The 15,735-nt window shown below is 46.4% G+C and overlaps 1 protein-coding gene across 2 annotated transcripts in view; it reads right to left on the reverse strand.

The window, feature by feature from the left end:
- LOC143376542 (discoidin domain-containing receptor 2) overlaps positions 1–15,735 on the reverse strand; it is a 145,448-nt gene that overhangs the window by 58,606 nt on the left and 71,107 nt on the right. Inside the window, exon 2 of one of the 2 annotated variants that reach the window (XM_076827031.1) lies at positions 502–554. The exons of the other annotated variant lie outside the window; for it this stretch is intronic. The gene's annotated coding sequence lies outside the window, so the exon portion shown is untranslated. The remainder of the gene's footprint in view (positions 1–501; positions 555–15,735) is intronic. 2 annotated transcript variants of the gene reach the window in all.

Consider the following 15,735-nt stretch of genomic DNA (forward strand, 5'->3'; position numbering starts at 1 on the left):
TCTTCGTGTACCCTGCCCGTGGAATACCGTTTAAGTGTCGTCCGTCTGGGGGTCCTCCGCTCGAGTAAATATTTAGGAATTTTTGAAGAGCCCCGAGTGCCTAAGAAAACAGTTTACTTCGTAGGAGAAGAGGGATCCCTCCGGGAGACCGAGAACGCGAACACGAAACGCGCCCGGGCTCGAGCTGTTTTCTACTAGAAACCTTCCCCCTTCGCGATCAAACACGCTGCAATCGTATACGCGGAGAACAGAAACGTGGGCAGAGGAGGAGTGGGAAAAAAAGGAGTGGTCACAAACACGAGGCGAGCTTCATTCCGAAATTACACCCGAGCCTTTGTTCCATGGTTAAATGCGTTAAGCGCCGTTTTATTTGATCCTGGTCTGCATACCCTCGGCCCCAGACACTGCCGGGTTCTCGTATCATTTCGCGAAACGTAGAGTCGGGTGGGATCGTCTGGCAGATGATGCTAACAGGATTTAGTAATTGGTACGTGAACTCACGCGTTAAAGTCGCTCCGCGTCGACTCCCTTCCGTGAAAATTCGTTCTGCTCACCTGCAACAGAAAAATGGAAACGCGTAATAAGCGAGGAGCTCCTTCTCGAGTGCCGAGTAATTTTTAGCAGCAGCAAATATAGCTGCTCGATCTGCCGCTGCCAAATGCCTGCACGCCCGACTCTCTCGGGGTCGCAGACATTGATCGAGGGACGTTTCACCAGCGATTATTACTAATAGAAACGGGGAGCGTCGGAATCGTCTCCGGTTATGCCTTGCACTCTCCATCGGGTTGCAGCGTCTCGGTGCGCCCCTCCCTCCCACGATAATGACAATAATGCGACGTACAATAAGACGTCCTCTGGCGTTTTAATGAGAAAAGGACGACGGAGCTCTGGAGCTCATTACACCGCACCACCCCATAAAGAACGGTCTGGAGGGAGGTGAAGAATGACGGGACGCGTGGCGAGCGTTCGGCCCGATCGTTAACCGTACGGAACGGCTGCTTTTGCGTGCACTTTATTTCTGGGTCGCCACGTTTCGGGTTGGCGTGCTTTCGCGACTCAATCGCCGTCTGATGGCAATCGTCTTTAGCAGCGGGAGTAAAAACTTATTATGAGGTCCTGCGTTGCGACAGTCGTTATCATTATGATTCTTCAGGCGTGAATATTTTTTATATGCATGCGCTTAAGTACTTTGGAGATCATCGAGGGCGCAGGAAGATTGTTTGAATTGAGAAGGTTCTACATTCTATAGGAAATATTCTCGAATTCATTTGCGTTAAAGAGTGTTGCGATACCTACGCTGATTCATAGATTGAACTTGATCACCCTATGTACGTTGGAAATAAAAAACAGCGACCGAGGAAGGGTTGCTCGATGGAATTGGCTAATGAACGTTTAGATTGGATCACGGAAACGTATCGCGGCGCAAGAATAATTAAAATAGCGATGGCCTGCGCGGCGGAATAACGTTGACAATTAGTCTGGCTTTAATTTGGTAAAATTGCGATTCAAACTTTCATTAGAGGGGCCGAGCGAGGGTTGAGCGCATCACTGAGCCGGAATCATCGAACGGCCGAGGGGCGTGAGAAGCAGCAACAGCAATAAACGCTTAATTACATACGATAAGTAATTAAACGCGATTAAAGTTTATAATGTGATACGTGCAATTAGTAACGCCGGCCGTGTAATCGAGATTTACCGTCGACGAATGCATCATGCAACTTTACGAACTGCGTCTACAAAATTTATAATAAACGAGTCTGCGACGCCAGCTTCTACCGAATCTCGCCCCGCGCCGTCGCCAGGGGAAGATATGAATTCATTTACTTACACGTCGCGCTGACATGTAATTAAAATTTATAATATGTACGCCTTTGGCTGGATTTCGCGAATTTATTTTGGCGAAACGAGTACTCGGTGCATTAGTAGACACTCGTTAGCGGAACTCCGCTAACGACTGTCAGTGGGATAACGATAACACGGCCCTAATTCCTCATTTACCTATTCGCAATACTGTGAACGCGATGACAGCACGATAGCTAATGAATTCTCAGAAAAAAGTGGAGGGAGAATCGGTGTATTCCATAAACCAAGTTCGTTACGCAGCAATCGAACGAGCAATTTTCGGTGGCAGGACACCGGCGTGCCTGCTACCCGCGGTTACGTGGAGCAAGACGAAGACGACGACGACGACGTCGACGGCGAACCGACGACGCTGGGCGGTTTTAGCATCGCCACCGCGTCGCAGGATCCGCTTTAACGAGGTTGCTCGAGGGGGTTCATTGAGACGCCGGCTGGTTTGGTAACCATGTGACTTATCCTCCCCCTCTGGCTGCCGGTGCCCGCTGCAACGTTCATTTTCCTCTTCTTCGTTTTATTATTCGCCTCTTACTCCCTTCTGCGCCGGTCGTTCTCTCGTCGCGTTGCCGTTACCACCGTCTAACCTTTATTTTCTTCTTCCCCGAATTCTCGGCATTATTCAACGGGCGCACGTCTCTCATTGAGGATGCATGCACGTACCGACTACCTGCGACGACGACGGCGAGGACGACGAAGACGAAGACGAGGAGGAGGACGATGTCGGCCCCGGAGTCGCTCGAAATCCGCGATAAAAACGTCTCGCCTTGTGCAGCCGGTTCTACGCGCGCGACCAGGGAGCCTCGTCTCCTTCGAAACGGTTCGAATATCTGCATCGCAATGAGCTTCTGGAATCGTTCGTCCCCTTTTTTTTCACATCTGGCCAGCCAACGTCGGCGTTCTCATTACGTTTTTCCATCATCGAATCGCGGATTCCTCGCTGCAGGTGCTACTGACGACAATGTCGCTGATATTTACCGACCAGTTGGATTTTCAACACGCACAGATTCAGATCTTCCTCGCCGCAGGTAAATTAAATTCGATAGGCTTTAAACACCATCGAGATCCGTTTAAAAAACTGAAGACTAATTTTAGGGCACTTCCAAAAGGAATTAATAAATGGGGGAGTGTAATCAACTCGCAGGTCTTTACAGGCATGGTTACCTAGAATCTGCGAGAACGTCGAGGGTCCCGACGGTCTTGCATCTTTGCTACGAAGCAAACACTGGCCGCGTAAAATCTGAGATCTTACGGAAAGCCGGATAGCCAGCCAGGGAGTATACGAATCCTGGTGTCATCGAAATTTTTCGAAACGACCGTCGTAACGCCGCGGGACAAACGGTTTCAGGACAACGCCGGTTTATAACCGATACCGTGGCGCAGTCGTAAAAACACCAGCTGCTCTCGGCTGTGAGACTTCCACGGAGTCTCTCCGAAAAACCAAGCCACGAGTTACAAATACCGGCACGAATGTTGCGGTTTCCCATCCGCCCTCCCCGGCTACCCTTTACCCGGGCCCTAACCCGCGGCTCTGCGGTTCCTCCGAGCGGTTATATTTACCGAGATAATAAATTTCGAGTCAGATTTGAGGCGGCGGAGGCGAGAGCCAGCCGCGAATCGCGTTGCTCGTTTATCGAGGGCTGGTAAACAAGTTAAACCAGATTAGTAGCGCGCGGCCCGTAACCAGCGCGCGCTCTTTCGCCGCGAGAGTTCTTGTCCTGGAGCCGCGCACATACGCCCTTACGAAAAGAAAGGAAACCCCGCCCGGCTGTCGTAGGGTTGGCGACGAAAGAAAGAAGGAAAGGGACGAGAGGAGCTGGTACTTAAGAAAAGAGGACACGGCGCTTCATCTTCTCGAGTGCAGCACTCGGTTTCTTTCCTCTTCCTTGAATTTCCACCGGATTTGGACTTTCTTGTAAACAAGCTCGCGGAAGAATGCGTTATCTCCGAGAATGGTCGACGCTGTCGCCAGTCCGTGATCCCTTACTTCGGTTTTTCCTCCGGGAGCTGCGGCCGGGCCTCCGCTACGCCGCGACGCTCCTCGGAACCGGGCAGGCAAGGCTCGAGAGGCGCGTGTAATTGCAAATGAAGCCCCGGTTCAATTTTAATTCCATTCGTTTCCGTGGAACGACCGTGGCAGGTCCCCGTCGCGTTTAATTCCATCGGCGATGATACGCGGACGATTTTCGTAAATAACGTTTCCAGGTAATCGGAGCGAATAAAACGCGCGTTGCGATTAGGTAGGTAGACAATTTGCTGGGGGCTGGTCGAAAATTGGAAGATACCGGCGGGAACGCTCATTGCCATAACAATGAGCCGGCGGCACGCAACGATTCCCGTCACGGGGGATCAGCGCGAGGAATCGTCGCGTCGGCGCGTTTCCACGTACCCGAACGATCCTTCGTCCATACCGTCTAACGACTGTACAAATTGAACGTAGCCGCGTACACGAGCCCGGCTTAGCGAACTTCCTGAGCACGCAGAAAACCCCTCGCCTGCGGAATCAACCTCCCGAACGCGAACAATCGATATCTGTTGCGTCTCCGTAACATCGTAACGCTTTGCTGACCCTCTGCGAACCGGACGAACGTTTAGCAATCACTGTTATCTAGGGATAGAGACTGCTGACAGGAGTGGAAATGGAAATCGTTGGAAGACAATTATTCCTGCGACGACAGTTGCCGAAATATGGAATCACTCCTATGATCCATTATCCTAAAGTACCCGCTACCTAGAAGAAGCCTTCGCGAAGCTAAATGTAAGGGAGGGAAGAGAAAGTGGTAGTTGCACACGAATTTGGCCCCAGGCTCGTACCCACAAACCAGGGCTTGAATAGGTTTCGAAAATAACTGGTTCAAACTGTTATATAAAGGTTCTGGCTGAAAGAGTTATGAAGAACCTTTATTCGGAATAACCGTTGTAAAGAACCTAAATATCAGACTATATAAGTATAAGTTACGGTTCCTATATAGCTCTATAACTTTTATTTTTTAGGTTCTGTAACTTTTATTTTTTAGGTTCTATAACTTTTATTTTTTAGGTTCTATAACTTTTATTTTTTAGGTTCTGTAACTTTTATTTTTTAGGTTCTGTAACTTTTATTTTTTAGGTTCTGTAACTTTTATTTTTTAGGTTCTATCACTTTTATTTTTTAGGTTCTGTAACTTTTATTTTTTAGGTTCTGTAACTTTTATTTTTTAGGTTCTATAACTTTTATTTTTTAGGTTCTATAACTTTTATTTTTTAGGTTCTATGTAAGTTACAAAGCGGTTATAGAACCGATTCTTGTAACGATTGTACAGAATTTTACAGTACATGAAATCACAACATATTACAACTATAGATTACTCTGTGTAACCAACTTATTTAAAAATTATTATAAATAAGTAAGCAAATATATATTATGTACACATTTGTACCTATGTATACAAGTGATCCTTGCATACCGCCGAGTGTATACATATACATATGTACAAATGTGTACATAATATATATTTACTTACTTATTTATAATAATTTTTAAATTCTGTACAATCGTTACAAGAATCGGTTCTATAACCGCTTTGTAACTTATATAGAACCGAAAAAATAAAAGTTATAGAACCTAAAAAATAAAAGTTATAGAGCTATATAGGAACCGTAACTAATACTTATATAGTCTGATATTTAGGTTCTTTATAACGGTTATTCCGAATAAAGGTTCTTCATAACTCTTTCAAGTACCAAATCTTTATAATAACGGTTTCAAGGCCTGCCACAAACCCATCTCGCGGTACCAAAAGCGACACGCGAATCAGTCGATGCTCATGTAATCGGTCCATACCTGCGTCATACGTAACATCGAGGTACACGCGCGAACGTATGTGCGGGCACGCGATTGCACGCGTATCTGTGACGAACAATGGCCCGATCCAGGAGCATATAACAGCACTATGCCTTACGGCGCGCTATATGCGCCGCTGAATGACGAGCATTCGAGCGAATGGGACCAATCAGTCTGATTGGCCGACCGGTATTTACATTTCTGCGGGCAAGACCTGCCGCTGCCGACTGCTTCCAGCAACGGCAGGAGATTCGACGAGAATACGAGGCAGGTTACGACGCTGGAGCCCGCTCGAAACTGGCTCGAAAGTCGCTGCGGCCCGGGCAACAGCGCCCCGCCGGACCTATCACCAGCGGCAAGTTCGCTTTGACAACGATCGATTCACGGTTAAGCCCCGTAACTTTCTTGGGAATCTTCGTGCCGTTTCGCTTGGCAATTTCATTCCGCGCCGCTGCCACGGCGCTACGCTTTCCAGATTTCGCGGTTTATGATCGGCCAAAGAAGTTGTTGGTTTTGGCCATTCCGTGAAAGTTGGACGTGGCAAGTTCGCCCGTAGGACCGCGACGGAAGTTGCCCGTGTACAGGCAGCTCTCACAGAGAAAACTTTCGCGGTATATCTCCGACGGTGGCCGGCGTAACACTAAACAGAAATGTCTGCCGCGCTTCCAGAAGCGTAGAAGCACGGTGTGCTACCAGCAGAGATCGATGTTTCCACCGAGTTTAACAAGTCCGCCCACCTCGCTCGCCCCTCTGTTTAATTCCTCCTAAGCAAACAGAAACGCGTAGGAAAATCTGGTGCCGTTCCCAACGATCAACTAATTTCGCCGCAATGCGAAACGTCTACCGCAAACGTGGCCAACAATCACACCCGGACCGCAAACAGCCTGCGAAAAGGACGATCACGCGACAGAAGCCTTTGAAGCCTCGGCGGGCGGGGTTAATAACAATCGCCCTCGGAACCGCCCTCGAGCGACGGCCCGGTCGCGCGTTTTATCTCGCGTCGGGAGGACGCCACGACGCCGAGGAGCACGCGAAGAACTAGCCGGCGTTTGCGTTACAACTGCGGGGCATCGGGGTGCTGATCGGGATCCAGAGTTAATTGCGCTCCGCGTTCCCTCACGCGACACCTTCTCCGCGCCCCCGGGGCCGGTTCTTCCTGGACCGACGCTGTCTTCCGCTCGGGTGTCGCGCCCCCGTGCAGCACGATGGATGGATATCGCGTTGCAGCGACGCGGTGTCGCGTAACGCAACGCACGGCCGTAGATGCATCGGGCGGAGCTAATTAATAACCATGGGTAACAAGAAGCAGATGGAACGGCAGAAAGTTGGGTAGCAGAGCCCTTGGCCACGCTCGGTCGACTGGTTGCGGCTGTGCCAGCACCAACACGCACGCACGCCGCGCACGTACACCCACGCGTTACCCATTATTGCGCACGTGTGGCCCGGATGGTCGCGTGCATGCTATTAGCGAAAAGGAGTGTCCCGAACACGTTACCAGTCCACAGGGCGAAACAACTGTCCCCTACTTTTCCACGCGCGACCTTTACTCCCGATGGCTGTCTGCCCGTCAGCTATGAAACGCGAGAATACACTCGAGCCGCCACCGGTTTCCGGTTCTAACGCTCTCTCACCTCTCGAGAAATGGCCCCGGTTTTATTTCCACTGCGTTCATTAGGCTGCTAATTAACGCTAAGCGTCGGACGTGTTCACGTTAACGGCGTCGCCACGCTACGCCGTGGAAGCTGCCTTGTTCCCCTTTTTTTTCTCCTTCCTCACTGTGTTGAGTAACGTTGGCTCTTTGGTCGAGGACTTAGGGTTTTAGCTGGGCTCTGAATTGGCCAGGTCTAGATACTTGTTCATCTGGCCTCCATCTTTCCTGGAAGCAGCTGGATTTCACAGCGCACATGTTGACAGTATCGTATAGATTGAGGACAGTGTCTTGTTTGTTTGTTTTTATTGTTTTCCTGTGTTTTAAGCAGGATGACGTTTCAAGCTTATTTTTGTTTATATTGCCCAACGAACTATAGTTTCATATTTTTAATCCCTACTCTCTCCTTCGGGTCCCAGCAGCAGCAGCGCACCGGGAGAAAGGTGGTCACCCATCTTTCCCCAGTACACCGCCCCGTGATGCTTAACTTCGGTGATCTAACGAGAACCGGTGTTTTCCATCACGGCTACGGCCGCTGGTGGACAGTGTCTTATGTTATGTTATGTTTTATTGTTCTCCTGTGTTTTAAGCAGGATGACGTTTCAAGCTTATTTCTGCTTATATTGCCCAACGAACTATAGTCCCAGTTTTTTGTTCCCACCTCTCTCATTCGGGTCCCAGCAGCAGCAGCGCACCGGGAGAAAGGTGGTCACCCATCTTTCCCCAGTACACCGCCCCATGATGCTTACCATCGGTGATCTAACGAGAACCGGTGTTTTCCATCACGGCTACGGCTGCTGTTGGACAGTGTCTTAATATCATACATTATGAATTGCACGCATAGTTTTTAGGTCTTGTCCAGTTGACGTGATGCGATCTAAAGCAAAAAGTACACTAACACCAAGTACCCTGCAGCACTGAAGTGCGATGATCCGAGTCTGGATTGAATCTCGACTAAACCCTGCGTCAGTTCCCTCTGCATCTCTCTCCAAGCATTCATCACAGTCCACGTACACTTTTCAGCGTCATACAATCTCAAAATAATCATGGGCCAGCCAAGAGCTTCATCCTCAGTCGCGGAACAAGTGACCAAAGCTTTCCACCATTTGCACTTCGCGCTACCTAGAACCTTGACAAAGTCTCTCGATCCAAGTTGATCAATCGGAACGCTTGCCATCCATGGTTAATAACTGGAATCTGGCGGCACGGGGGAGGGCCCTTGTTTCGAGCTGTTAACGCGCGCGTAATGTCCCCGCGCGTCCGGTTTTAATAGCGACGTACGGAGTGGCAGTTTCGCGGCCAGGTCCGCTGAATATATTCAGGGACAATGTTATTCCAGCGGGCCGCGTGGCCATATATCAGCAACGATTCTATGCGCGGTCGCGTGCGGAGTAATTACTTTTCGGTGCGCGCCGGCATCGCTCAAAAGGCAACATTTGCACGCGACGTGGAGCCGACGTGCAAACGCAACGCGCTCACGCACGCACGTACACACGGCCCGGCAGCAAGGTATGGAGGGAGGGAGAGCAAAAAAAAAAAAGAAGAGGAAAAAAAGCATGCGGCTGCCACGTTTCGAGGATCGAGGGCGACAATGGCTTCCTGTTTCATCCCTGCGGGGCGTCCAGCTGTCTGTCTGGACTATGCTTGCACGAATGAATCGTCCTCCGACTCTCCCATTGTGCGGCCCGTTTTCCAGTTTTGCGTCCACCGATTGTTGCCTACCGTGACATCTTCACCGGCCGATCCTTCATCATTTTAGTGGACTGTTTTTCTAGCCTCAACCTCCTGCCCCCTTCTGACAGTGAGGCTTTTATTCGGCATCGTTGACTTTATACTGTTGGACGATGAAACCGTTCCCTGGGTAGGTACACGCTTTTTGAGAGGAACCGCGGTCTCCGCTCGATGCGGAACGAGCGTTGGCAAATAACTTCGACGTTTTGACAGCTGGGAAGAAATATGACGTTGTGTCTTTCTTTAGGCGACACGCAATACGTTCCTTTGTAGGTCTCGCGAGGTTTGGAAAAATGGGTGGAAATAGTGTGTCGCCAGAAGCAGGCGATCATGTCCTCTTCTGTGATGGAGCAATGTGAATGACTTGGAAAATAAATGGTATCCACTTTCAACCAGATTGTGCTAACTCTAGGGGTCCTGACGCAGGAGGTCTTAATATTGACTAATGCATGAATTTGACATCAGACAGTATTTACGTTACAGAGTTATGGTAAAGAGTACAATGGTTGACAACTTAAGTTAGAGTGTCACATAAATATCGAATAATAAATGTGAATTTAGTAAAATTGAAATGGAAATCAATATAAATAAGTACGAAAAACCCCTAATAATCTAAAAATAAATAGAGTTTATAAAAAAAATCAAGAACGTATAAAAATATACAAAAAATGTGATTAAATTTAGAAATGGGATTAAAATTATTCAATAAAACTGGATATATCTTATGTATGTATGTATTTATTAAACATAAATAAATATATTTATTCTTATACATCCTATACTTTATCAGTTATTATCTCTGACAAGGTATACTTTCTTTGGGCATTTTTCATTACTTATAATTATTGGTTTCGCTCTTTTATTTTGAATAATATTCTCCTTGTTACTGATTTTCTCTTTTTTTTAATGTTTTTCTCTCGCTGCTTTATCCAATTAATTCAACCAAATTTCATTTTTAATTCCAATTTAATTAAATAAATTTAATAATCAAATTGAATTTGAATACACCAATTAAAATTCAAATCACAAGAAACTTAAAATATAACTATACAATGTAACATACATAATAGTACTTCTTCTTTTTATTTAATTGTAATATAATTATGTAAATGCTGAATCTTTTTTAAAAATTACCGTTTCAAAACCGCTAATGAATAGGGGGCCAATAACTGTTTTACCGTTATCATGGTTATAAAATAGTTGCTGGCAGCCCGGCCAATTATTGCTATTCAACATTATTCATATGACATTTGTTGGCCTCCTGTAATTTTCATAATATATGTATAATTTTAATAAATAAATAATTTTTGTTATTAAGTTTTAACCGATATTTATCAATATACACAGAATATGAGAGATATAGATATCACAAATACATTAAAATATTCGAAAACTTTCAACTGTACTCTTATGACTTTTTTATTGAATCGCTGTAATTTTCAAGCTCTAAAGCCGAGTCTCCTATCTGCTTTCAAATATAATCACAGTATATAACGAGTGGAGAAATACTGATTACATTCGAAGCAAAAAAGTACGAGGAATATGAATATGTTCATTAAAAAAAGCATCACATTGATATTTCTTTATATTTTTTCATTTCTCAAAACGAAAATTACTGCCAGGTGGCCAACGACTGTACTCTTTACCCCTATCCAATGAATTAGAATCTCCACTTGGAAACACTAACACGACACTGTGGTGGAGGTACTCCAATCGCCGCAGCGTTTTGCAGAATTTCTCAAGCATTAAATCCGCGCAATAAACCAGTGGATTAAACGTCGATCCAACAGTGTGCTCCCTCATTTTCAATCCCGAGAGCCCCCCTTTAAAGAGACAGCTTATCGCCACGGGGTTTTTACGACAGCGCTCTCTTACTGGGTCGATACCTCCTCCACGCCCCCGATAATCAAACGTGTATAGTCAGCGATATAGAGACGAACCGAAGTCGTTTTTCAAAGCGAGCAGCGCCGCGACTCCGATCGTAGCCAAGGATCACCGTGTTCGGGATGAGCTACGGCGGAAACGAGGTATTTCGAGAGGCTGGGGCAGGGTGAGCGTAGGCTGTTGCAGTTCGCGAATAGGTATACGTAATGACCTTACGCGGCGCTTTTTTACGATGCTTATCAAATGCAAAGCCTTCTTTATTGCGATTGGCATTCTTATTAGACCTCCTCCACTTTCTCCTCTCCCCCCCGTCCACTGTTTCTTTCCTCCCCGACCACCCTCCCCACAGTGTCTTTCCTTTTTTCCCTTCCACGTCGTAACTCGCCTTTTTTCCCCTGCTCCTAGAAGTAAGAGGATTCCCGAACGTGGCCCCGACCGCGACTGTGTAACAAGATAGGGAAACGCGACCAACCACCTTTTAACTTCCCATTTGGATTACCACGGTCGCGGGGCTGGCCTCGTGTTACATTATTTTTCGCGTCTGTTCGCGGTATTTTCCGCCGTTCCTCTCCGGAAAACATTTTAACAAAGACCCCCGGGGAAAGGAAACGGGGGAATGCAGTGGCGAGACGGCATTGGATCCTTTTTTTTCCGCCACGAAATAAATATCACGACGTCCCCTAGCGGATCTCCGGGAAAGAATACTGCAGGCTCTTCATTAAGGAGAGCGCGAAACGTGAAATTTATTTCAAGTTATTACTCCCTCGAGATCTGAAAACCTATCGCAACGCGTGACTAAAGTCACAGAAGGGTTTCGATCTTCGTAATATCGATTCTCCAGCTACCCTACATTTCTATAGATACTGACTTCCCAACCAAAGAAATTCTCCGTTGAGTATTTCGAAATTTAGAAGCATGTTGGCGGAACTGACGTAACATGGCTAGACAGTAAACCGGTGAAGTAACGCGCGCAGGGGTAAGTGAATACTTTAGCGCGGCCTTCGGGAGCAGAGGCATCCTCTCCGGCTGTCCATACTCGACCTGATTGAAATCGACCGATGCGTCTGTCAATAATTCACACGGATGATTGATCGATGGCGTAACAATAACGGGCGACAGAAAATGGAGGCCATCGATTTATTTATCGAAGGCTACTCTCGCGCCGACCTTACAATGAATTATTCACCGTGGCCCAGCGGAAGCATTCGTTTCAGCCGTCAGGCCAGCCACCTTCCGTGTCCAATGCTAGATTGAAAATAGAGAAAACTCGATTGCTTTTCTGAGAAATCGAACATCCTTCGGCACTCTGCTGCCCCTACCTCCACTCTAGCTCGCATTAGGTAGCGCCTCGATCGACCCCCTCCCCGCCAGATCAATGATAACCTGGCGAAGTATGTAGTTCTAAGTAGATCCTAGCGCAATTCCGTAACACGCGTTAACAGTATGTAAAATAATATTTCCTTGGTTCTTGTGTTTGTCACACGTATGCTTGTACACGGCCAGCGTCTCGCGGAGACAGCCGCTTTTGGGGGGCTCGTATCCGGCTGGAATTTCAGCCTCGCCTCGTTCCACCGGCTGTAGGGACGTCCACCGAGGGACAGAGGGGTTGTTTTCGTGCAAAGGCACGGGGTATCTGCGGGCTGGCCGGTATCAAACTCCGCGTGCCTAGAATTCCCCCGGTAATTGCATCGCGTGGCGCCGCGCCGACGATTGCATTTTTGGCCCGCGTCGCCGCGTAAATAGGAAAAACTCGTGTTCGACGCAGCTCGCCGCCTCCTCCGCGCCCGTCCGCGTCTCCTTTCCTCTTTGAACTTTTTCGCACGGCCGCAGGACGCGCCGCCACGGGACACAGAGGGAACACGCGCGTTCCGTGGGAGATTTCATTTTCACGGGGCGGGCGTTAACGAGAACGCAACGGGCGAAGTCTGGATTTCCAGCGGAGACAAAGGCGGGGCCTGTTCACCATTCTGCCCGTGATTATACGGGTCCTGCAAAGTCGAAGCGTTAATTGAGGTTAAAAGGCCGATCCGAAGCGAGACTGGTTAGGAGCGAGGTGCTAGGTGGAGCAATGATTCACGCGGAAACTTTCTTTCACCCCTGCTAGAGCGTGGTTAACACTCGGCTGATTACAAATCAGACGGTTTTCCACTGCCGCGTCGAGTGTTTCTCTTTTCTTTTAGTAAATCCGTCTGTTGCCCGCCAAGGGTATTTGGCAGATCGTTTAACACCTGCTATTTCAGCTTTCGTTTTGAATCCTGTGATACGCTGTAACGAGGTATTACTGGACACACAGAGCGTGTTAATTTGCATGCTGTGAACCAGGCGCAGGTCTAACTACAGAATTCTTGACGAATTCAAGTAAAAAGAAATACTAAAACATCATTTATTAGGAAATTAGAATACTATATTCATCTGAATATATCTACAACTACCTGTACTACGCGACTTCCCCTGAAATTTAGATTTTCATTTTATAAACAAAAATTATTTTTCATTTTTACTTTTCTGTGAAAATAATCACATTCATCTGGAGTAGCCAGGCATAAGCAGCTGAGGCATATATCGTGACCACAGAGTTTAGCGTTCAAAAGTTTGTAGGCGACAGATAAACACAAACATATAAATATTCTACTTTATATTTGAACCGTTTATTTTGAAAGTGGCGTAAGTCCATTTATGTTCGAATCCAGATATTGAAGGGTTTAGCGTTGGATTAAGTTTAAAAATATGGGTAACATAGTAGTATAATGTTTTTGGCTTTCCAAGGGTGTCAAATTTATCATCCCAATTAGCATAATTAACATTATTTAAGAAATAATATGTGCTTGATGGCTATGAATGGACTTACGCCACTTTCAAAATCAATGAAATGACGTTTTCAATTCTTAAGAACGCACAAGTCCATAGGAAAAGTAAATTTCCCTTGAAATAAAAATAAATGTATACACGTTTATGTTATAAAATCAAAAAAATATTCAACTTTTATTCTTTGTTAAGTAATTTTTACATTAAAATTAATAATGTTTTATTAATTATTGTTCAGTCTTCTCCAGTTTTTGTATGCGGGAGTGATTTAAAATAATTATGGTGTGCAGGTGGTATATAATATAATAAATCCATTAAGTCCTTATATTGTAGGTGTGTGATTGGTCTCGGTTTTTTTTCGTCCAAGTCGCGTATTCCAATACATTTTTCGTGCATTTTATCTGTTTGCTGTAGTTTCAGTTGTGACTGCTTTATGTCCCGCAGTCATTTACTTTGTAATATGCAATTAATTTGTTATAAACAGATTATTAACAAATTGCTGAAAACTACAAGGGCATATCCAGAGACCCGTGTGAATCCGTCAGCGGATCGAAAGTGAAATTTCAGATTAAATTGTTTATAACAAATTCATTGCACATTGATAATTAAACTGCTACCTTGATAATTATATTAAACATAAAGCTGTGATCTCAAAAAATTTGATTGCACAATACTTTCCATATCCATTTGAAACTCTCACAATAGAACGTACGCCACTTTCAAAATAAACTTTTTCATCGCTTCATTAACCAGCACATTTTCGTTCTACAAATTTTTAATGATTTTAAACATATTAGTAACAATTTGCTTCAGAATGCAAAGATCTCGTAAAAATGTAACTATTAAGATAGCTAACTCGATTTTTCTGGAAAATGGACTTACGCCACTTTCAAAATAACCGGCTGGTATTAAGATATTGTACTAAAATCTTTCGTTGGCGCAGAAGTTTAAATGCAAAAGCAGCAATGCCAATACAAAAGTTGCAAAGTGCCTGCATCTAGCGCACGTAAGACTTCTTGAATTTCAGGCGTGGTTCTTCCGATTTCGTTGGGGCCCCCCCTTTGTCGGGGTGCGAATTCCCGTTTCGCTGAAGGAATAGGATACGGTGGCGCGGAACGAGATAGCGACACAATATTCCAACGCGCGCGTTCCCGGATCACTTGGACGTGTGTATAGACACGTGTTCATTTGAAACGGAACGCAACGTGAGATCCAGCCGGGGGTGGAACGATGTGTCTCGAATTACTGGGCAAGCACGCTCGATCGTCGCTGGGGTGATGACTCGAGGTGTCAATACGTAGCTGCGATTTCGGCGAACAATAGGCATCGTGCTTCATGAAACCCTATACCGGCCGAACATAAAGGAAACTGGAGTGCTGACGCGCCAGAAACTGATTTCTTTTTTATCACACCGCTGGGTTAGATTTCCATCGAATTGATCGTCCGCAGGACTTAGTCACGCCATTTTAATTCGCAGAGTTACAAAGAGTCTTCCAAACGGAAGGGGTCTGTGTATTCTGCGGAAAGAACAATTTTCGTATTTATTTTGCACGGCGGGCTTCGGGTGGAGGGACCGGGAACTTTGGAATACATTCCACGATCGAGGAGCCTCTTAATTTCGCCCGGAAGATATTTGCCGTCCGAAAAATCCCGGGGAATCGAACGGCAAGACGCCGTTGTTTAAGTAAAGCTAATCTTCTTGAAGAGGATCGATCCTCGGCACGGCCGTTCCCCATCGAGGAAAGCCGGTAAAAGAAAGAAAGGAGCTTCGATCCGAAGAATCGTCGGGCCGATACTCGACTCTTCCCCCACCGACCCCGGTACACCAGACTTGGAAACTGACGTCTTAAAAGTCCTTCGTTAGTTTCCCCAGCCCACGAGACGGGAATAATCCGATCCGCTGTTCTTCTCTCTCCCTCGCGGCCAGCAGATTCTGATTGCTCGGGGGAAACTCGAACGAATCGACTACGGCGATCCTGTCGAATAATAA

Source organism: Andrena cerasifolii, chromosome 1, assembly GCF_050908995.1.
Source record: "Andrena cerasifolii isolate SP2316 chromosome 1, iyAndCera1_principal, whole genome shotgun sequence".
Classification (NCBI taxonomy): domain Eukaryota; kingdom Metazoa; phylum Arthropoda; class Insecta; order Hymenoptera; family Andrenidae; genus Andrena; species Andrena cerasifolii.